This window comes from Acomys minous, assembly GCF_964271855.1.
Source record: "Acomys minous genome assembly, chromosome: 4".
NCBI lineage: Eukaryota > Metazoa > Chordata > Mammalia > Rodentia > Muridae > Acomys > Acomys minous.
In genome coordinates, this window is record NC_140486.1 from 74851815 (window position 1) to 74877054 (window position 25240).

Below are 25240 nucleotides of genomic sequence, written 5' to 3' on the forward strand. Positions count from 1 at the left end.
CTTGCTATAATAGGTAGTTTATTGTGTATATGTGTAATAATATAAATGTATATGTAAAAATAAAAAATGTTCAATTAATAAAAACAAACAAAGAGTGTATTTCCAGGAAACAAGGCAGCCTTTGAAGGACAGCATAGAATCATGTACAGAAAAATCCACAGAGGAAATCAGTGCTCCTAAAACTCAAGAGGAACAAATTATTTTTTCTTGTTGTACACACACACACACACACACACACACACACACACACACACACACACATCATATGTATACATATATAATAAAGTATCTAAGTAAAATAATGGGTGTCAAATCAAAACTTGTGTGGGGTAGCATTCAAATAAACTATTTTCCAAACCAGGAAGCTAGTGGTACCAATAAAACTTCCATAACTGGACATGAGGCAAGGGAGGGAAATGTTGTAAATGTGGAAAGGACTGTAAGCTTTGTCACAGGTGAAAGCAATCTTGGCGGGCTTTACCCTTGGACATACCATGGATACCTTGAGATATACTGGGTAGAGCCATCCTGGGCTTGGAATTCAGAAAGCAGACCTGGGGACTCCACTTGGACTATTGTTTTTCTAATCGACCCTCAATGGGAGAAGGAGACTGCCCTTTGCATATGACACAAACAGACAAAACAACAACAACAGGCTCAGACTGGACTTGAGCACACGTAGATCAACAAACAGGCCAAACCAACACACAGGCCAGAGACACCTAGGGACCTGTCCCGTGAAACGAATACCGAAAAGTTCACTCTTTTTTTCCCTTTAACCTTTTTTCCCTCTTGTGTAAGCTAGTTGGGTTGTATAATAAAGTTTAATTGTTAAAAAACAAAACCTACATGTAAATATTATTCACATATGCAATTCCACATTTAACAAATATTTCCAGCACAGCGTGGTTGTTGTGTAGGGGTGCTGAAAAGGCTTTGACAGGCTTCCAAAGAATGATCTGTAGGAATACTGAGGCTGTGCATGAACAGAGACTAAATGTCTTTTATTATCCAGCAAATGTTGAGGACCTATTATTACATTGTTTGATTAGGCTCTAGATGCCAGTGTCTAGAAAATGTATCATATTTAACTTATTGTCACAATTAATTTATCCAAGCAGATATAGTCTAATGAACAAGGCATCCAACAAGCAATTTTAGTGCAAAATGGCAAGAATGCTGCCACAACTAATGCAGAGTGTCTCATGCCTCTGCTTGTTTATTGCATTTTGTAGGGGGATCAGATTAATCTTTTTAGCAGAACTACAGCTGTTCTGGCTCAAACTCCTCTCCACATTTAATGCTAATGATTGTTTTTAACAAAATCTCAATCATTAGATTATACCATTGAGGAGTTGGGAGCCGGATTCCGGGGTGAATGCCTGCTAACTCAGAGAGGCAGAGAACGCATGCAGGTGACCTTCCTCCTCAGCCAACATCCAAGAAGGAAAAGGCAGCCTCTTTCCTCATGCCTTTTCAGGAAAAATAAAAATAAAAATAAAGCAAAACAAAACAAAAACTCATAATTAATGTCTCTCCCTTCTACTTCCCGTGGGTCTCTCTATTCGTCCTCCTGGCTTCCTTTTACTTTCTCTGTTTTTTTTTCTTTTCCTTTGTTCACTACCTCTCAAGTGGTTGCTTGCTCTTCCTCTTGACCTATGGTTGATTTTACTTAATTCAAGTAGAAAGCTTTTGGGTTAAAGGTTCATAGCATGATCAACTATCCTGGAACAGAGGAAGGTAATGAATAATTGCGGAAACTCAAGATTTTCATCTTAAACTTAGCTCCAGTACATCATCTCTTAAAGTTGTTCTACAAATTAAATACTTATTAAAATGGTTTGGAAAAATACATCATGTTCATCAAATACAAACAATTATTATTTAGCACAAAGTCTCCCAGAGCCTTCTTCACTCACACAAGATTTTTTTTGTGTGTAAGTCGAGTTGTATCACAGCTCTCTTTAAGAGGGGTCTATCAGAGTATACACTAGCACAAAGGAGAAGAAAAGGTCACATTACGATGTGTGGGCAGAAACCTTTTCTGTCTTTTATTACCCCTTTCACATAGGGCTGTGTTAACAGTGTCCTGGAGGAATATTTTTTCTTCCACAAAACACTTGCGGATCAACCAAGTGCTAAACAATACCACAAACCTGAAGCCTTTGTATTTCAAGAGTGCAATAAGGGTGGGGAATAAGAGGACCATGGTTTCTCCAGAGCAAGAATGTTTCTGAGTTCATATGTAATACTGAACAATTAATTGAAGCTGCTAATGTCGCAATACCTGAGCAACTTGCCCAGAGCAATACACCTGTGTTTAACAACATCAGAAATGGAAACGTCTGAAGCTAATTACACAGCATCTTGACAAGAGGCTCTGAAGCTATGAAGACTCTTCTGTGATTTCTGCCAACATAACCCATATTTTCCCAGTTATAATTTTTAAAAAGTATGTGCTTGTGTTTGTGGGATGGGGAAGCAGATCCCAGACTCATTTAAAGTTTCAGATTATTTTTAAGACCATATATTTATAATCTTGTACTTCCTTAATTTAAACATTTCACTAAAAATCAGTCCCATAAAAATTATATGTGTTTTGTGATTTTAAGTACTATGTATCTCTCAAATTGAAGGTTTTACATCTCATTTTAACTTTAGCCTTGGTTTTAACTTGGTGCTTTTCAAATCCAGCTCTCAACTAGAAACACACAGAGCTCTTTTAATATTGATTCCCACCTCCTGCTCTTACTGATTCCAGTTTTTGTTGAGTCTGGAAAGTTCTGTTTATTAGATGCTTCTTTCATTGTCTCGGTGCAGATGTGGGGATGCTTACTGTTGCCATCACAACAAGTCATTTCAATTATGTCTTTTCCATTAAACATAGAAACAAGAAGACTGTCATGTCGATGTATGACCATTTTGATTAAGGGCTTTCGCTGGATGTTCTATGTGACAATAGAGATAAACTCTCAATTGTAATTCCCATAGGAACGTCTGCTGCTGACAGCTGCCACCAACTTGAACACTCTCTTAAGATTCATCTAAGGTTGAAAAAAAAACCCTTAAAATTAAAAAGTGCCCTTTAGTGACTAAGACCATTCTGTAAGTCAGTCAATTGTATGCCTGCAAAGAGTCTGATCAGCGAGTTTCTGGTGTGAATGCAGGTTGCAAAGGTCTCCCAGAATGCTCGTAGGATTCTATGGTCTCCTAATGAGTTTTATCACAGGATAGAACTCACAAAGTTAACAATAAAGAAGAAAAAAGAACGAAAAAGAAAGAAAGATAGATCTCAAGAAAAGCGTTTCACACAGAGAACTTAACAAGGAAAACCAGACGCCTTATAGAAAACAGAGGCCTGAGGTTGTCAACACTGAAATACTGTCATCTAAGCCCCAAGTTATGTTTTCAGATTCTTGTTTTCTTTTGTTTTTCGATACAGGGTTTCTCTGTGTAGCCTTGGCTGTCCTAGACTTGCTTTGTAGACCAGGCTAGCCTCAAACTCACAGCAATCTGCCTGCCTCTGCCTCTCGAGTGCTGGGATTAAAGGCGTGCACCACTATGCCCAGCTCAGATTCTTATTCCATTAGTGTTTCTGGAGTTTTAATCCTAGGAAATTGCTTTCAAATTTTAAATTAAGAAGATATTAACCATGTTGTTTGTTGATTCAAACCTTATTCTAATGTCTAGGGAATGAGTAAGTGTAGGGCTCAGTTGACAGTGCTGGCCTAGCATGCATAAACAGAGTTTATCAACACCCCATAAAGTTAATATGATGCTACTTTCCTGTAATACCAGCCCTTGCTAGGTAAAAATATAAGGATTAAAAGTCAACTCATCCTTTGATACAAAAATAATTTTGAAACCAACCTAAGCTACATAAAATCCTTCTAAAAATACAATATTTGGGGAAAGAACATAGAATTTTTTATTTGTCAAAGAATCATTATACTATCAGGAGAAATATGTTTAAGTAAGTCATCTGGTGTAGGAATAACTGAAAGCTGAGTACTTTATGCCTGCAATGAGAAGAGGAGACTCAGTGGAGGGAAAGCACATGATTTTATAGGTGTGAAACTGGACTTGAGAAAAACAGATCATACACACTTTGACTAAAATGATGAAAATCTAGGAAACCTAATGAATTGTGCATGAAGGAATTGCTGACAGATATCACTATTCTATGGTGGTACAGTAAGAATATGTCCTTCCAAGAGATTTTCCTCTTAGCAAGATTTGTGTCTTAGACTTGGGAAAACAAACCAGAGGGAAAAGGGTGAGTGAGAGTCTGTGTGTAAATCAATAAATAGTACTTGAATATTTCAATAAAAATAATTTTATATAACTGAAAAATAATTACTGAATACCAGGTTAACTCAGGGAATGTCAAATGTTTATTATAATTTTGGTATTCTGTCACCCACTGAGATTTATTTTTGATTATCATACATTAAAATGTCTGTTTTTGAAAAAAATAAACTACTGAGATGTACAAACACGTGATTAAGCACTCTCCTGTACTCCAACAAGCCATAGTAACCACATTTTGTATCTATTTTTATAATATGTAATCATGCCCTAGTTTCTAGAGGCATAAGTAGAAGTTTCCTACCACACCAATGTTCCTGAATAACAGTGTCACTTTGGTACAGACAACTTCATAAAACCCAAGAAAGAATGAAACAATGAAACTATTCTGGAAAAGATTACAAATTTAATTGTACACATTAAAAAATGGGCTAATCTGAGAAAATGGATTTTGTACACTTAAAGGAGATGAAAAACATTATTATCTGTGGCTTTCAATATTAAATAAAAGCTATCTTAGTTTTTCAACAGTACAACTGTATTTAATTTTAACCACATATCATTAACATTCTTTGAAAAGAATAATATGAATGAAAAAACAATGAGTGGAAGTAAAATAACCAAAGACACAGGAATAAAATGCATTTTATATGATGCTAACTCTCCAGTTAATTGTCAAAACAATAAAGCAATATTGGGTGGACCTGAGTACCACTGTCAAAAATGTTAGAGACATCTCATGAAATACCAACGTAATTAGTTCTGACTAATGAAATGCGTTTGGATATTGGGGTAGAGATTGCACTGGGAACAAGCAGAAAAAGTGACAGAGAGCACAGGTTACCTCTACACATTGACACAGAGAACAGTAGCTACTCCTGTAGGTCTGAATTTCATTGTTGGTAATGTGAGGCCATGAATTACTTTGGGAAGCAGAAAAATGGCAAAGAACAAAAAGGAATCCCCAGAGATGATAGAAAATAAAAGGATAGCAGATGGAAAGACACATTACTCACCACCCAAGTGTCAGTGTAAGAAAGAGAAGTTCAGAAATTATATTTCATATAAGAAAACACCTGCCCTGCATGACCTATTTCTCTACCACCTTTCTTCTTCTTCTTCTTCTTCTTCTTCTTCTTCTTCTTCTTCTTCTTCTTCTTCTTTTTTTGTGAGGAGGCTATGGGTAGGGGTAGGCTGGACCTTCTGAACAATTAACTGGAGAGATGTGCCTAAACTCTGCTCCTCCATCTTAGCGTATTGAAGATACATCCAGATAGAATCCTCTGAACATCCCCAAAATATCAAGAAAATTATGTTGTAATCACATACTGACAATCATAGTTTTCCTGTCGATGTGGAAAGATACTAACCCAAAGATCCTTGGGTAGGAAAAGGGTTTATTTCATCCAAGTTTCCCAGTGACAGTCATTGACATCATCTAGGGAATCCAAGGCAGCAGCTCAAAACAGGAGCCTAGGGATATGAACTGATGACAAGACGATCAGCAAAGCTGCCTCCTAGCTTCCTTTCCATGGCCTGTTCAGCCTGCTTTCTTATATAAGCCTGGAGCCCCAGCCCAGGGCCCATGCCCTCACATTAAATAGTAATCAAGAATAACCCACAAACATGCCAACAGGCCAGTCTGAAGGAGGACGTTCCTCAGCTGAGGTTCTTTCTTCCCAATTGACCAGAATTTATGGAGTTGACAAAAGCTGATCAACACAGATGGAATTTGTCTGAAGCCATAAGGTGGCTACATTTAGCATTCTCTTCACCTCATTTGTACAGTTGTTACTTCCCATTCCACACCCAGCACCTCATCCTCTCTACAGTCAGGCAGCTTTACAGCAGCAACAGTAATTTATAACTTCAGCATCATTTTCTCTATGGTAGTTAACATCACTATAAACATAATCTTTTGACAATTTCCAAGACTCTATTGTAGTATTTGATTTTTCACAGTTCTTCATGAATAAATTTATATCAATAAAGTTTTAAATCATAGATAGAACGCCTTGCTGAAATTTGAGAGTTACAAGACACCAGCCACAGGCAGAGTCTAGAAAAATGAAGGGAATTCTGTCATGAGAACTTCAAGTACATCTGTTAAAATTAGATAAAAGAATGCAGATGAGAGGATCAAGGGGAATCTGTCTGGAGCTTTACAAAGGAGACACCTTCTAGTCTCAACCTTCTTTTTTTCAGCTCTATCTCCTGCATGAAGATACAGATTCATACATTCAAAGACTCATTAGGGGAAAAGCTTCAAAAAGCCATCTGTCTACTAAAGACAGTATGTATGGCCCAGGGACACAGCATTGAGTTAGTTGGAAAAGAGACACAGATGGAGGTGGGGGTAGAGGTGAATGATAGAATACAATGATTATATATTTCATAAAATAAATATTCAAGTTATAGGAATTTTTCCATTTCAACTTACAATTATGGGTACACTCAAATAAGAAAGAATTGATCTATCTCTTAATCTCAAATACCCAAATATTAATTCAGACTAATCAATTAAATGGAACCTAACATAGATGTTCATGTACTATTACCTCAACCTCTTAAACAACTTATCCCCAAGCATGGATATTTGTATAATTCTTAATTGATGATGTAAATGGTTTATGGGGAGTTATTGCCATGCATGCAGTTGTGCATACCCCAGGGTCTTTGAATGTTACATGAAATGGCCAGTGCCTTTCCAGTAAAAGAAATACTATTTCCACTCACAAAAGGCAGTATGATGGCATCTGATTAGTTCTGCTCCTTGGTGTCATAAGTGTTGCTTACAAACAGTGACATGACAAGCAAAGCATCATCTTTTATGATGAGTAATGTGCAGATTAATCTTGCTCTTCTAATTGTTCTTTGATTGCATATACTAAGGCCACATCCTAAAACTTGGAAAATATTCAAGTTAATGGCAAATTGGTCTCTTAATTCCATAAATAACATAAAAATAAAAATTATTAAATTAATCATCTTTGTTTATATTGGTCATAATTGTAGAAGTACAACAGAAAGTTAGATCCTAATATTTCTTTTTTTTTAAACCTCTAATACCCATGACTGCATTATATCTGTTTTATTTTTTTAACATATTTTATTAATTTATTCTTGAGAACTTAAAATATGCCAAGCAAAGTTATGTTTTACATTTTAGATATAATTAAACCTCAAACAAACGGCCATTCATCAGATGACTGAATGACAGTAGCTGAAAGTAATTCCCACAGCAAATATATGGCAGGCCCTAGGTAGAAACCAGGTGTATTCGTACTGCTGAAAGCATTTTCACAGATACTGAAGATGACAAAGAAAGATGCTAGCAATCATTCCTTCCCTGGATGGGTCATGGTAGGGTAGATGTTAAAGTAAAATAATCACTACACTGGTGCTAGACCGCTCGGAGAACTGCCAGTTTGCTTCACTCCCAGCTGCTGAGAACACAGGTAGGATCCTGACTAAGCTCCCATTTCTCAACCAAAAGTACAGAAAATGCCTGGTTAACCCAACAAGTACCTGTGATTGATTTTTTTTTAAAACTAACCCACTCACAGGATATGGAATTGTCTATGGAGGAACAAAGTAGACAAAACGTATGCAGGTGAGAAATTTCTAGAGAGTTAACCGAAATATTCTAAGGAAAGCATTATTGCTGCATATGTAAAATAGGTCTCATTAAAAGGTATTTGTATATAATACATCATTTTAAATCTGTGTACTACGTGTTTAGATATTGTCTTTTATATCAATACCAATACATAGGCAGCTGTGGAGGAATGTCTTGAGTGGATGTAAGATGATGTTCCAACATATTAGAGAGTTTTGAGTGACTAATCAGGCAGCAAAGTGTCCGTGTCATATTTTTATTTTGGAAGTTGCTAACCTGCACTTCCTATTTACTCAGGTAATTAATTTTATTCCTTCTCAAGTCTCTGATGGGGTTGAAGACAGAAAAACATAACATGAATGTAATGATTGTTTTGTGGTTCTTGTGTGTGTATATTGTAATAATATAAGTGTATAGGTAAAAGGCTTTTTTTATTACAACACTAAAAAGGGGAATTGTGGAGGGATGTCTTGTGTGCATGTAACAACTGTCAACAAAGTGCTGTTTTGTCAATCAGTTGAGCATAAGGACAGAAAGTGGAAGGCTGGACTTCCTGGAGAGGAGGAGGAGCTGAAAGTTGACAGTTAAGAGTTGATGGTTGACAATTGATGGGGGAAGAGTTGGAAGAAGGAAGCCACCCAAGAAATACCAGATTGGCAAGTGCTTGGGATATATGTAGGTTATGAGGACTGGAGTTGTTTATTTTAGTTTGTTGTTAGGTTAGTAGCAGTTTAGATTCTGCCCAGCATAGTGCTTGCAGCTTTGAATTGTGTTTCCGTGTCTTTGTGTCAGTTTTTGGCTTCCTAGTTTGAACAGATACAATTTATTATAACCGGCAGCTATAGATTTTGTTCTTTTTATAAATACTATATGTGCATAAAGCTATATGCAAACATGGTGAAATTTCATGTTTTGTATTCACACATGCAGAAGCATACTCTGTATATGGGAATTCGGGCATTCTGAAACATGAGCCTAGCAAATTATGCACCAATATAGAGGTAGAAAAGAAGAAAGCCAAGTTTCCAGTCTGGACATTCATTTTAATGTTATTTTGACAATTGTTTTTTTTTTTTTACCTTATGCTACATTTATTTTAATACTTTGAATCTAACTAAATTCACCCTCATTCAGATAAATACAATCCTTTTTTTTTTCTTTCATCATATTGTAAGTCCTTTGTCTTGTAAAAATCAGTTTAATTTAGTTAACTCAGTAACATTTCAAGAGCTGTCAGCTTCCTTCACTCCGAGCTGCTTACAACCTGGATGTTACTTGCATTTTGACTGTTGATGGCTCAGATGGTTATTATTTCATATTTGATAAAGCAGAAGTCAAATGTCAAATGAAATAGTTCATATCTTTAGGATATTAGAAATATTTATTTTACAATTAATACATTTTTTTTAAATTCATGTCCTTTCTCAAAACATCTAAACTGACCCATCCTTGGGCTGGTCACCTTGTTTTGCTTTTCAGTGTTAAGTATTGAATCTGGGGCCTTATATGTACACCGGAGGCACTCTGCCACATTCTACCCTCAGCCTTAGGACTGATCAGACTGGCTCTACAAACAAAAGCACAAATATGAGTGTCGTTCAAGCATATGAGTTATATAAATAAAATATAAATAAACAAATAAATATAAATAATGTCTATCATGGCCTTTTACAGAATACAGTAAAGATCAATATATTTTAAAAATTACCAGAGAAACTAAAATACTATTTTTACATAAAAATATATTCTAGAATATTAATATATAGATCATATAATAACAGCATTTTTATTTTATTAATTATTCACCTTACATCCCTGTCATAGTCTCCTCCCTCCTCTCCCTCCAGCCCCACCCTCCACCTTCCCTCCCTGTTTCCCTTGTTCCCCTCCCCTGCTCCTACTCAACCACCCCAACATATGAAATCACATCAGGACTGAGCACATCCTCTTCCCCTGTGGCCCAGTGAGGTAGCCCCACCAGGGGAAAGGGATTTAAAAAATGGGCAATGTAGTCCACCTGAGAGTCAGCCCTTATTAGGGGACTCATATGAGAACTGAAATAACAGCATATTTATTAAGCTACATCAACATACAAACCTTAGAGATTTATGGTGACTGTATACAGGTATGTGCACATGAGTGCAGTTGCCCTTGGTTTTGAGCTACATGAGATGGATATGAGAATGGAAATCATGTCCTTTGCAAGAACAGCAGCCTCTAAGCCATCTCTCTATCCCTCCAAATCCAAATTTTGTATTGACTCATATTACCTAAGTCATTTTGAAGGAGTGTCAGGAAGGTAGACTCACGATTACTATTTGAGAGTCAGGATTTGGGCCAATGTCATAACTTACTGAGCTATGTTTGTTTGCACTGGAATTTCAACTAGTATTTCAATAGAGTTCACACTTCTTTTTTACTTAAATAGGAATAATATTCATTTAGATAAATTAAATTATTTTCTAATTTTCTAAATGTATTAGCCATGGACTCAAGAAACAATTTTCTCTCATAGTGTTGGACTAAAAGCAATAAGACATGTGAATTTAGGGCCTGAGTTGGCTCCCAGTGCACAGGAGATGGAGGATTGTGTGTGTGCGCGCAGGTAAACTGCCTGGAAACAGGTGCTTCTCGGTCCTCACTAAGGTTGGCACTGGCAAACGGTGCAAGGCAGAACGCAAATAGAGAATACAGGTGCAGGGGTTCCCAGACCTGACAGACTTCAGAGCATCTAAAGGGGAGTGTTACATTTGACCTCACTGGTGCAATGCAAATTAGTTACAAAGTTTTCCATGAACCAAATAAAATACATAGGCAGGAGTATTTCGCCCAGGATGCTGGGTAGAAACATTTAACTGATGGTGTGTATATTCTCAAAACATTCCCCTGCACCCTCCAATAAACCTCTGTATGAGAAAAAACAAACAAAACAACAAAACAAAAACATTCTTTTTATTTATTATTATTATTAATTATTTTTATCTTATTATTTTGTTTTTTCCATACAGGGTTTCTCTGTGTAGCCTTGGCTGTCCTGGACTCACTCTGTAGACCAGGCTGGCCTGGAACTCACATCAATCCGCCTGCCTCTGCCTCCCAAGTGCTAAGATTAAAGGTGTGCGCCACCATGCCCAGCCCTTTAAATTTTATTCTCTTGTATACTACATCTGACTCCAGTTTCCCTTCTCTCCTCTTCTCCCAGTACTCCCGACTTCTCTCTCCCCGAATCCACTCCTTCTCCTCAAAACATTCTTTCTAACCTCTGCCTATTTTAACTATCCATTAACACGGTATGGTTTGCTTCCTTTAGTGATTTCATATGAAATGCAAATGTATAGGTCATTTTACTGTGTCTTCCCCCAAAATTTAATAACTGTATAGCTCATTGAAATAATTATGTATCTATGAATATATATATGAATATATATTTGTGGACAAATACACATAAATCTGTGCTCTGGCAGCTAAGTGGGCACAGAAGCAAACAACTAGATCCCAGACTGTGATTTTTTATATCATTCCTCAACATAAGATGAAGATCCAATTTGAAGAAATGAAGGATCTTATAACAAGGCTGAAACAAACATACATAAAATGGTTCATATTGAAGTGTCAGAAAAGAAAAAATTGAAAAGGGGTTATGTCAGAATTTAAAAGGGGGCATGTTTAGCCTCAGGGACACACAAGCCAACACTTCTATAAGTATAAGTATCTGAGAATCCATATTGACAAATAAATAAATAAACAACTCTACACAGACCTTCAAATAATTTGTGTGATACGCTAACTTTGAAGAGCTAGGGAATTACTCCACTCTGTTAAGTATGGGTATTCACACTGAGTTCTTCCTAAGAGTGCACTAAGGAGAGAAGTAATAAATAAAAATGAAGATAATCACTACTACTACAAACTCTTACACAGGTCATGTGGTGAAGTTTACAATCATTGCTATAAATCACATTGACAGTCAAGTGTTATACTTGGCTCCCTCACAAATACTCAAAGACAGTTTTTTCATGGAAAACAAAAAACAAAAACAAAAAAGCCCAAAGACATCCTAAATTAGCAATGTTTCAAAAAAAATCTCATTAGATCACCTCAATTATCCCAAGGGATGAAAACAAAAAATGGTTGGAAAATTGTCCCAGCCGAAGGGAGCCTATGCTAGTGTGCTGATCAAATGCAATGTGGTGTTGTGTGGGATCCCGAGATGGCACAATGTCATGCAGTACCCTCTCCTGGAGAGTATCTTCTCTCATGCCCTTTATTCCATCTTCAATTAGGTAAGTGTTCTGCATATAAATACACTGGAAGGCTGAAACCACAATTGACACAACAATGATTAAATGCATTAAACAGAAAGCTAGAGATAGTGATATCACTGTTGTTCTGCATATCTAGCCTTCTTAGGATGCTGAAGCTTCATGTCGATGATATGTATTCAGGCACACGCACTGCACACAAGAATGGGGTTTTTAGATGAGCCAAAGTGTGTCATGCTATAGTCAGAGAGTTAAACCTCATTACTTTCCTCATGCTTTTATGTTGACTCCCTCCCCTTCTTTTTCTTACTGAGTATCATCTGTCCTTGTGAAAGCGTGAGGTCTGAGAGAGCCCTGTTCAGGCAGAAGGTACAGCGTATGATTTTCATTGTAATTAGAATTACCATCAGGGAGACCTGGAATAGTCCACATGTCTAAGGCCCAGTTCTTCTAATAAAATTAGCCAGCTTAACAATTTTATACTTTGAAGGCAGTGAGAAGAGCTGCATTAAAAATGCTTTTCAACTCCTAAGCACTACGCAAACACTCCTTGGTTGATCCACATGTATGTTCTATTTTAGAGGGGGTACATTGAATTTGGGAGGAAGACACAGGAAGATTTTTGAATTGGAGGCCAGCCTAGGCTACACAGTTAAATCCCATCTGGAAAACAAACCAATCCACTTTGTTTGGGACATTAAAGTATTTTAGCGATAATCATTATTACTTTACTTAAAATAAATTATAAATTACTTCTCTGCATTCGTTTTTAGGAAACATTTGCTGTCAGCTTTTGGGGAAAGTGGAGACTATAGCAGGCACAGTGGGGAGACAGGTAGCAGGAACTATGACTGCAAATGGCTTGGTGTGGAACCACAGTTGGAAATGTCTGAACAGCACGTGAGAAAAGGCAATGCGGGATGCCAGACGTTGCCAGCCTTGTATTCTTCCATGCCTCTTTCACTCCTTGACTGATGTACACTTATACCTACTTGAAGCAAGATTTAGTTTCCCATTTTACAGATAAGGATATTAGAGTTCTTGGAGCAAGATGAATTTACCAACCTAAGGAAGAGCCCATTCCCAAGCTTCTTCTATGACACAAAGGCGCCCAGTCTTTTGAGACTTTTGCCGGGCTGTGAGTGATGTAAATGGAGGACCAATTTGACATGCATGGTTTCTTAGTGTTTCTGGCTCTCTCACTCACTAACATGTTTAGTCACAGGGACTGCGTGGTGAAAAAAGAGATAACATTATATGTTAACTGTTCTTTAAAACAATTTTAAAAACAAATTCTTTAAAATAGTAAAGTCCTTTCTGTTTACAAATCTGCTCTTCACACTAGACATATCCAAACACGTATCCACCCACAAAGTCCTGGTCCTCTTATTTTTATAATAAATGCCTAACCTTTAAGACAAGCATTCACTGTAAAGATTAGTTCTGCATTGGTTCACACTATTTTACCACAACTGCAATTTTATGTGTGTCCATATAAAAGCGGCATCACTATTTTTGTGTATTTTTATTAAAGATATACCTTGCTTTGTTTTTTAAGAGAGAGTTTTTCTATGTAGCCCTGGATGTCCTGGTACTCACTCTGTAGACCAGGCTGGCCTAGCACTTAGAAATCTGTCTGCCTCCTCCTCCTGAGCTCTAAGAATAAAGACACATGCCACCACACCTGCCTCATTAAGATATACTTTAAATTGACTTCAGTATAATAAAGAATGTGAAATAATCTCAAATCTGATCATTTATTTAGTTTTCCCTACCATGTGTACAAACATAATGTAAAAACATAAAATAATACTTCCTCTTTAAATTTATCTCAGTGACTGACAAAGCAGCCCATAAAAATATAGTTCATAAACTGTGTACATCAAATGATTCTATTAATATAACTCTTGAGAACTATACTAGGAAAATATTGCTAATGCCATCATAATAATCCTTGGTTTATTTATAAAATAGTGCTGTATGTAGGCTTAATAACTCAGAATCTTAAGCAATGGTAGGTAAGCTTAAAATGATAAAATTGATAAAATCCATGAAATATAAAAGCTATCATTATTTATTCCATCTCCTTACTTCCCTAAGTACTGTTTCCCGGATTACAAACTTACATTAATTCAACCATAAATTGCATGTACTTTGCCTTAATTGTTCCTCCATTTTCTTCAGTGTTGTACACAATTGTACAAATACCTTTCTTTTTCTATAACTATCTTGCAATCGATTTTAAATATAGCCACTAAAATTGTCTTTTTCAATGGGATGTCGTCCAGTTCGCCTTCCTCTGGCCTCAGTTATTGTTCCAAATTACATTCTTTCTTAAATAACAAACTCAGTCTCACCTTGAGGGTTGGCCCACTTCCTTCCCTCTTGATATTCTCACCTTACAGACTATCTGCTGCTCTCTTACCTTTGTTACTTCCCCACTCTCTGAACTATTCATTTCATTTAGATTATTTTCAGGTGCCAATTCAAAACCTAGATTCACATCAGCAAGAACTACTCATATCTTTCTCCCAGTGTGACACATAGAATTCCTAGATGCCTGGCCTCTAGCCTTATACTGCACAAAGTATGCAATATCAGCTGCCTCTCAATCCACTGAGCCCTTCACTGAGGAGAATGGTGGGGAAGTTTGGAAATTCACAGAGGTACACAGGGGCCCCTGGGGACTAACATTTGATTCAGAGTTTCTCTTCCATCTTCTAGTATGAGCCCTAGCTTGAAGCTGTGCCCACTGGAAGACACATTTCTAGTTTGGTTGCTGTGTGTGTGTGTGTGTGTGTGTGTGTGTGTGTGTGTGTGTGTGTATGTGTGTGTGTTCTCAGTGTGCCTGTCTGCCCACTTGTCTGGAATAAAAGAAGCTGACATTACTTCCAAAATTTCTCACTACAGATTTATTTTACAAGCTTAAACCCATCCATGTGCTCTGCTAGCATTTGGCTTCTTAAAAGGCAATGATTTAGTGTCAATTCAGTCGCTAGGTCCTGAACATCCATTGTGTCCCTTGTGTTGGGATTACAAAACAAAATAAAAAGAATTCTATTATCAAGTGAATTACTGTCTGATTAGAGAAGCAACCATGCAGACAGGGCATTTACGCAAATGTAAAGGCTGATATGCTGTAAACCCAGCGTTCAAGGTAATGAGAGAAATCCAGAAAAGACTTCATGGGAGCAACATTTAAACCTGATTTTGAAAAAGAGTGAGATATAACTATAATTAGGCTACAGGAAAGAATGACAGCATCACAGCAGCAAGAAATTTTCCTGCGGGTGGTACCCATAGGTGTGATGGGTTCCTTCTTGAAATAAGCAAAGAGTTTAAGGATAAAATTCCTGAACAACTTGATGAAAGTATGAAGATTAATTTGCTAAGGATCACTGGGGTAGAATTTTGGCTCTAATCTATTTTTCAAATCTTGGAGGAAGAAAAAGAAAGGTTGTGTGTATCATCTGCAAAGCAGATGGCTGCAGAACAGGGTGTGGGTACGCGAAGGCATTCTTCCCATGCGGAACCCCTGCTGTGGGACGCAAGCTTTGGCCTCCAAAAGCGGGGAGCATGGAAGGCTTGAGAGCTTTCCTAGCAATTCAAATTATCAAAACACAGACAAAAGGAAAAAATAAATTGCCCCCATTAAGAACCTTGATTTCATTAAACGAATGGGTGGTAAATTGATTAGTTTTACCTACTTAGGAAACCAAAAGCTGAATATTTGAGTTAGACTCTTTTTTAAAAAAGAGAGGAGAAATAAATAAGACTTCTTTTGCTCTAAATTTTTAGTTAGAAAACTGGACTTTTTAATGGTGGTATCATTCACCTTAATAAAGAAATAGTAGCCACAATATATTTTTTGTACTCACATTATACTCATATTAAAGTCAGACAAAGGTATTTGTGAATATATAATATACATGCATATATGTTATATGTATATGCTATATGACACTTTGGAGTTTTTTCAAATAATCTGACAATAAAATCATATATAAAACATTAAATAAACACACACCCATCCATCCATACATACATATATACACTTTTATCATAAGTTTATTTTTAATCCTGATGAATTTGGAAATATAATAATAATTAGAAATAAAACAAATAACATGAGATACCAGATCTTCTAAACTAGTCCTATAGTAAAGCACAGTGTGAGCACACACACGAGCATGACTAATGCTGATGAAGCATTCTCTATTTGGTCCTGAGTAGGAACAGATGCCTCATATCTTTTACAGAGAAAATTACATTCTACAGAAGAGGACCTCAGTCCTGCCAAATTAATAAGATCAGAGATTTGGCCAGCTCCTGGAGTACATCACCACGTACTTCCCTGTTGTCACAATGATTCACGCTGAACTGGCACTTCCCATAGAAAGCTGAGTTTCCCTACTCTACAACCCGAATCATCTTCCAAGATTGCAAACTTTCTCAGTCCCTACGTGGATAGAGAAGTGGAAGTAATGAGTGCTTCTTTGTTTATATATGTATATTTATATATATTTCATAAACTTGGGCTCTGGATAAGTGAGATAAGACCGGAAGTGAGAATACTTGAATCTATATAAACATTGTGAGCTGGCAACTATCCAATTCAACTCAAGAGCCAAGTAAAATAAGTGAGAAATTTCTTACATTAAGAATTAGTAAATCTTTAAGTAAAATGAATTAGTAGTTTGAAATTTTCATCAGGTACCTAATTCTACAAAAAATCAAATGTCTCATCGGTTCATTGAGAAGGGAAGATTAAGAAGAGTGTAGTTGAGCATGCCTGTAATCCCAGCACTCTGAGAGGCAGAGGCAAGCAAATCTCTGTGAGTTTGAGGCCAGCCTGATCTACGAACTGAGTTCAGTAATGCCAAAGCTACACAGAAAAACCCTGTCTTGAAAAACAAAAACAAAACAAAAAAATAAAAATTAAGAAAATAATAATAATGCTGGGCTTGGTGGCACATGCCTTTAATCCCAGCACTCAGGGAGGCAAAGCTAGGGGATTTCTGTGAGTTCAAGACCAGTCTGGTTCTACATAGTGAGCCCAGGACAGCCAAGGCTACACAGAAAAACCTTGGTTCAAAAAAAAAAAAAGAAAGAAAGAAAGAAAGAAAGAAAAAGAAAAAGAAGAAAGAAAAGAAAAGAAAGAAATGAAAAGAATTAACAATAATTTAGCCCTTACATACTTTTCTTGTCTTTGTTTCTTATATATTTTCAAAGCAGTATTAAAAGGTAGTAATATAGGTATAATATATGCAGTGTAGTAATGAAACTAATATGTCAATGTATTTATTCACATAAACCCCAATATTTCTTACATATCTGCCATAGTTTAACAACAAATATGAAGATGTTATGCTTGTCTCTAAACACACAAAATGAAAGTATTGGAGCACATGCAAAGTGGTAAAGAGAACTTACAAATAACAATAAAATAATTCATTATGTGTAAGAATATACACATACTCTGAAAACATTTAAATGTATGTTCTATCTGCCTATGGGAGGGTGAGCAATAAAAATCCACATTACTACTACTTTAAAACTGGAGTTCCAAATCAAATAGTTGACAATGACGTATTATTTTGATCACATACTGAGTCAGAAACCTCAGGAGGGCAAGCATCCTAAAACCTTGCCTATCATTTATTTCTTATAAAATCTGTATCTATTGTATTATCTAGATCATCACAATTTATTATTATTATTACTATTGTTGCTGTTGCTGCTGCTGTTGCTGTGGTTGTTTAGTGAACAGAAGAATTACTCCACTAGTATTTCTACTACATACATTCACTATTTTAAAGGAAAGCATCCACTTTTCACAGCTCCTTAGACCAAAAAGGAAACCTAATAAATGAAAGTTGAGGTGAGACTCTGAAAGTGACTGAGATGAGAAAAGGTCCAATTTACAAGGTACATATAAAGACAAAATTTGAGACCTGCTTAATAATAAGACCTTTCCTTTACATAGGGCTTAAATACCCAGTTAAATTATTAAATGCACAAAACATTGAATGAGTGGAATTCATTGTGTAGATGCATAAAATTGTGACTCTCGTATCTCAACACACTCAAGAGTAAGACAATATATTGTGTAGATGATCAATAAAGCAACTGTAAAAAGTACTTTACAGAAAGCTCTCAGGCTATATACAAACCCAGACTTTGTATCATTTACAAAGATCTTTATTATAAAAAACTTTCACAACTCATATGGGAAATAAAAATAAGTTGATTAGGATGTGGGGAGGGGGCTGTCAGGAGCTCCACAAGGAGACTATCAAGGCTGGCAGATCTGGACCCAGGGGGCCTGCACAAACTGACGCATCAACCAAGGACACTGCAAGCAGAGAACCTAGACCCCCTGTTTACATGTAGCCAATGTGCAGCTCATTCTGCTCATGGGATGGGGAGGAGAGAGCAAGGAACTGCCTTGGACATGGACTCTGCTGGGCACACAGAGGAAGGGGAAGCAGGCTATCGAGATGAACCCTGATAGGCTGTGGTCAGATGTGGGAGAGGAGGACTCCACCTGTCAGAGGTCCAGGGGAGGGGAATAGGGCAGAAGATGGAGGGAAGGTGGGAACAGGAAGATAAGAGCAAGGGGATAACAATCAAATGTAATGTAATAAATTATAATAAAATAAGTATAAAAGATATAAGTTGATTAAGGATAAACATGATGAAGGTCTTGATTACTTTCTAAAAACATTAAAGCTATACTGTGCCTACAGCTGACTGTTAAAAATAAAAGTATTTGCATAGGATACAGCAATTAAGCAAGTAAATGTAATTGATAAGATAATAATAATGTGGACTTTTATGGTTCATACACTCATCTGAAGACAAAATACTTATTCAAACGCAAGAAGATTCTAAATGTCTGTTTTCTAAAATGTTATTTTCAGTCTCTAGACAGAGTAGGACAGGCATTGGTGTAGGCTACATCATACTTGTGTGTTTCTGTTTCCTACTCACAGCTAGGCCTCATGTTGGGCAAAAGAAGGTTAGCCATATAAAATAATTTCATTAAAAAACATGAAAATATAACCACTTATTTTTATTTTTTACTTATTTATTTATATTTTTTATTAATTTATTCTTGTTACATCTCAACGGTTATCCCATTCCTTGTATCTTCCCATTCTTCCCTCCCTCCCATTTTCCCCTTATTCCCTTCCCCTATGACTATTCCTGAGGGGGACTTCCTCCCCCTGTATATGCTCATAGGGTATCAAGTCTCTTCTTGGTAACCTGCTATCCTTCCTCTGAGTGCCACTAGGCCTCCCCATTCAGGGGACATGGTCAAATATGAGGCACCAGAGTTTGTGTGAAAGTCATACCCCACTCTCCACTCAACTGTGGAAAATGTCCTGTCCATTGGCTAGATCTGGGTAGGGGTTTAAGCTTTATTAGATGACCCGCAAAAGTCCTGGAGCCTATTTTAAATAGCCATTAGGAGTCCAATATAATTATTTTGTCACAAATTGTAAATATAAGACAGATTTTAAAAATGAAATGGGAGATGGGATAACAATTGAGATGTAATGTGAATAAATTAATAAAATATATTTAAAATATTTTTAAAAGTTACATGAAAGAAAGAAAATTAATCTCAGATCAAACGCTTGCAATAAAAGCTTTGAAGAGAAATAAGAATGAAATGGAAGGCTTGCAAATGAAAGAAGAAGGCTTCCAAAGTGTAAGAGGTCAGACACAAGCAGAAATTAGGCAGACCATAAAACTATTTGTGAAACTATGTTGCAAGGCATTTCAAACCCAGCAAGAAGATCCTTAAAAATGCCAAATAGAGGAAAGGAATACAACCAAAGAATCCAAAGGAATCCTAAAAATAAAGTGTTATGTTTGGAAAATGTTCAAAGAAAGGTCCATTAGGGGATTTTTCCTATTTTGATTTATTCATTTCATAATTTCAATACTTAAAGTGTAGTTTCAGTAGACATTTCAGAAATACTGAAAAGGTTGCCAAAACCACATCACTTATTCACTATAAAACATGATACAGATAAATACTTGAGAAACTACAGTTTATGCACAAAATTATGAGAAAATATAAAATGAGATATTGAACAATGAGTCAGTCATGTGACCTTTCAGAAACAAATTAACCAAAGTAAAAATATGAACTGTCAACCCTATCTACATTTGTAAACATCCATGCAATCTGGTTGAGTCTATTACATAGACGATTAGATAGATAGATGATAGATAGATAGATAAATAGATAGATAGATAGATAGATAGATAGATAGATAGATAGATAGACAGACAGACACTGTATATACTTAATATAACTCCATAGAGGGAATCAGGGGCCTGGAAAGGCACAACAGTGTCCTGATAATAACCATAGATATTAGACTGATATTTTGGGGTTTTATGTTGAAATCCATCTACATGCCTTTCTTAGGTCCCTGGTTTGCCCCAGTAACATTTTGTGCATCAAAAAATTTAGAATAGAACAGAAGGGAGAAAAGGTGGAAGAAGAATAGAGGAAAGAAACATAGATTTCTCTCTTCTCTCTTCCCTGATACTCCCTGAACACCTATCAGATGAGCCAATAATGAAGTGCTTCATCATTTGGATCCAAATCCTTGGACTCAAGTACTACCAGACAACCATAAATTTCCTCTGTGTAAAGTAGACAATATTTAACCAGGTCATCTTCTAATGCCCACATATTCTATAGTCATAGATTTTTTTCTGAAACTTTTCACAAAAAATGTTTTATCTCAAAAACATGATTCACTATAGCAATCATTAATTTACAGACTTCAGCCTTAGCCAATAACACGTGCTACCTTGCCTTTAACCTCAGCACTTGGGAGGCAGAGGCAGATGGATTGCTGTGAGTTCAAGGCCAACCTGGTCTACAAAAGTGAGTCCAGGACTGGCAAGGCTACACAGAGAAACCCTATCTCAAAAAACCAAAGAGAAGAAGAAGAAGAGGAAGAAGAAGAAGAAGAAGAAGAAGAAGAAGAAGAAGAAGAAGAAGAAGAAGAAGAAGAAGAAGACTTGTTATTTCTGGGTTCATTTTACTTATCATACTGTCTCCAATAACAATGCTAATAAAAAAAAACTTTGGAAAATGAATATTATTTCTTCAGCCAAAGCCATGTCAGCATTCTTCTTATGAAAAAAATAAAATAGGCTCTTTGGAAATGACTTAGGTCAAGTAGAACATACTCTCAACCTTAACGAGAGAAGCCATTCCTTGCAGTAAACAGAGGTAAATGCAAAGATCTATGCCCGTGAAGATACTAAAAATAAATAACAACAGCCCTAAACAAGACATTATACCACCCATCAAGGCTCAGAGAACATTATGGATAGGGAATGAGAAGACTTAAGCGGATATGAAGACTTAAGACTTAGCGGATATGAAGCAAGACTGAGCAATGCTGTCTTCTAACTCTGACACAGCCGTAGCAACCTCAGACTGAGCAATGCTATCTTCTAAGCATGACACAGCCATGGCAACCTCAGACTTATAGCTGTTTTTTGTGGGACTTGCACCACAGAACTTAGTTCCTCCTAAAAGTCAACTAAAGAGGGAGAAAGGACAGATGAGACCACATCCCGTTTGCTGACCTATTGTTAGATAAGAGATTCTGGAAGGGAAGGAGACCTAGTACCCAGCTGCATACCCACTGGTGAGCCAGTCAGGCTCTAATGGTTAGTTCCAAACTTGGGATGCATGGGGAGAGCCCTAATTAAACTCCGTGGGACTCTAAACAAGACCAAATTGAGTAAACAGTGGAAAGACATTTGGAGGGAGGAAGGAGTGTTGTTTGAAGTGGGAAGAAAATAGGAACGAGCACAGAGGGGAGTGGCCAGAACACACAGTGTACACATATGAAATTGAGAAAGATCAGAAGTCACAAAAAAGAATGAAAAAAAAGTGAGTCTTAGGTTAAGCTTACCCTGCTCCAGAAACTACTGGGAAGGTGACTGGTTGCAAACTTTAAACAAAATTATTTTAGAGGTAAAATGAATGTAACAATACTTTCTGGTTAATAATTCTAGCACATTAATATCTCAAAAGTAACAAAAACTCTCTACAAACATAAAGAATTACTCAATATATTTAGTACAGGCTATGAATTCCATCTAACTCTGAATGTAATTCTTGAAGAGGCACACAATGCAATTTTTCTTGTAGACATCGTATCATTATGCTAAAACAAAGCAATAATTTGCCACATCATTAGCCCCTCAAATCACATATTACAAAGACAATCCAGCCAAGTAGTAACTAGAAATTATAAATGAAATACACCATGGCTTCTCAGCTGCGAGCCTGTACTCCTACTACTCAAGGAGGCAAAGGTAGGCAGGCAGATGTCTGTAAGTTTGAGGCCAGCCTGGTCTACAAAGTAAGTCCAGGACAACCAAGACTATACAAAAAAACCCTATGTCAAAAAACCAAAGACCAAACTCCACCCAAAAAACTATGGCTTCTCTTTACATTTGGGTTCAATCTAAACTCTCCATTTCTGTTCCTTTTTTTTTTTTTTTTTTTAATTTTTATTGTTAGAGCGTTTTAAGGCAGCTGGGAATCCTAGCATCAGAAATGTTTATCAAGTAATCACATTCCAGGAAAGGCAAGCAAACAAACAAATAACGAAAGAAAGGAAGGAAGGGAAGGAGGGAGGGAGAAAAGGAGAGAGACAGAGACAGACAGAGACAGAGAGAAACAGAGAGAGAGAGAGAGAGAGAGAGAGAGAGAGACAGAGACAGAGAGACAGAGAGACAGAGAGAGACAGAGACAGAGACAGACAGAGACAGAGAGAAACAGAGAGAGAGACAGAGACAGAGAGACAGAGAGACAGAGAGAGAGACAGACAGAGACAGAGATAGAGACAGAGAGGGGGGAAGGAAAGAAGGAAAGAAGAAAGGAAGGAAGGAAGAAAGGAAGGAAGGAAGGAAGGAAGGAAGGAAGGAAGGAAGGAAGATCCATGGTTATACATACTGGCATTCTCTTAATGGCCAGATTTTTAATAGAAAATGAAGATTTTTTTACATTTGTTTTTTAATATATGTGAGTATGAATGTGTGTGTGTGTGTGTGTGTGTGTGTGTGTGTGTGTTCACAGCTGCACACATATGGAAGATCAGAGGACAGCTTGTGAGTGTTGGTTCCAGTTAGGTCCCAGAGATGGCATTTATTTTTCTAAACTCCAATAACTTACTACTCCATATAATAGAATGCATAGGTGGGTCAATGTTTTCAATGACATATTCACTGATTAACATACAAACCATCTGCTGTGGGGATCCATATTTATATTCCCTAATGTGCCATGTGACATTCTATCATGTAGGTCCCAGAAAATTAATGCGGTCATCACGCTTGTCAGCAAACACTTTTCCCCATAAAGCCGTTCCAAGAGGAAAACTTCACAGTAACGTTTACTAAAAGAGAGCCTTTCATTTACAGTTCTTAGAACAGGCTTAAACACAGAGTTTCAAAAATGATATATGTACTGTACGGTGTGTAATTTCAAACTCGGTGCAAAGGCTGTAAATTTTTATGTGTAGCCTCAGTTGTTACGGTTTGCTTTAATGTATGTAATTATGTATGAGGTCAATATGGAAAATTAGCCATCACTCATAACTGGTAAACATTCAGAACAATGTGTATGCCTTCAGGAATCAAACTATGGAGCTCACAGTCCGCAAGGTCAAAGGGAAGCAGCCAACAGTCCAGCCACTAAAGGGCTGTGATTGTTTCCTTCCCAGCTGCACTGTGGAGAAAGTTTAACAGGCAATAAATTGTATCAGAATACAATCTGGTGACAAGAGACTGGGTACATGAGGCAAATGGAGATCTTGCTAGTTGTCCCATATCAATCCATAAGCATATCCCAGTTCTATAAATTCTTGTGAGATAGTGAATCGAAAAGACCTTCTGTGTTTAATTTAGAATTAAATTGACATCTTTTCTGAAACAAAATTCTTAAGAACTAAATATTAAGGTCTTTAAAATTTCATAGATTGAAAAGTTATCTTAAAATACCAGGGTCTCTGTAGGCAGTGGTCAGTTTTCAACTTACAACTTCAATAAGGTTTTGATTTCTTCGCTCTTGTTTTTAAAAATGAACTTTGGAAAATGATTTTCTGTGTATAATAAATGGCCCCCTGTTCTCCTTGTTGAAAGCCCTATTCTCACGCTTCTTTCTTAGAATGAGCTTAAGGATTTTACTGGGCCACTAAGTTCAAATACAAAAGACTTTAGAGGAGTACAAGAATCTACTTAGTCTAATTTCTTTAAAAATTCCTTCTATGGTATCCATAGTGATAGGCCTATGGACTGGGTACTTCCAATAATGAATATATTATCACAGAGGATCCTGTCTTATGCTGTTCAGTCAAAGTATTTAAAATCTCTTATATAGAGCATGTCACATGGCACACTTGAAAATATCAATATGGCACCTTACAGTATGTGGTCTTTAAGCTACTCATTGAACATACCATTGAAAATATTGACCTACATGTTCTTTCTAAACCACGTGTTGCTGGTAAACTTCTGGAGTTTAGAAAAAAAATGTCATTTATTTCTTATTTTATTTAACTCTGCTTCTACAGATAGAATTTTGTCAAACATGTTAAGATACACTAATAACCCTTCCAAATTTATTACTTCCTGTGAGATGGACACAATAACCTCCATATTCTTTCCTGAATATACTTCCAAAATGCATACTCTCTTAACTGAAATAATCTTTGCCAAAGAGTATTAAGGAAGGTTGCAAATGGCTTACTACTTTATATTAAATAACTACCTAATGCCAAGGGAAGTGACTTCTATTGTGAAGACATGATCTAGATTACAGATTTCACTAGGAACAGCTAATCATGAAGCTATTAGGCTTTTGCTGGTGTGTTGTTGTTGTTGTTGTTGTTGCTGCTACTGCTGCTGTTGTTGTTGTACTCATGACTAGAAACATGAAGTACTTAAGCAGAAATAAAAATGAATATCATCTGCAGAGAGGACGGGTACCCAGCTTGTA

General features: G+C 36.6%; 1 long non-coding RNA gene across 1 annotated transcript in view; it reads right to left on the reverse strand.

The window, feature by feature from the left end:
• LOC311595595 overlaps positions 1-25240 on the reverse strand; it is a 64653-nt gene that overhangs the window by 17924 nt on the left and 21489 nt on the right. The window lies entirely within an intron of this gene.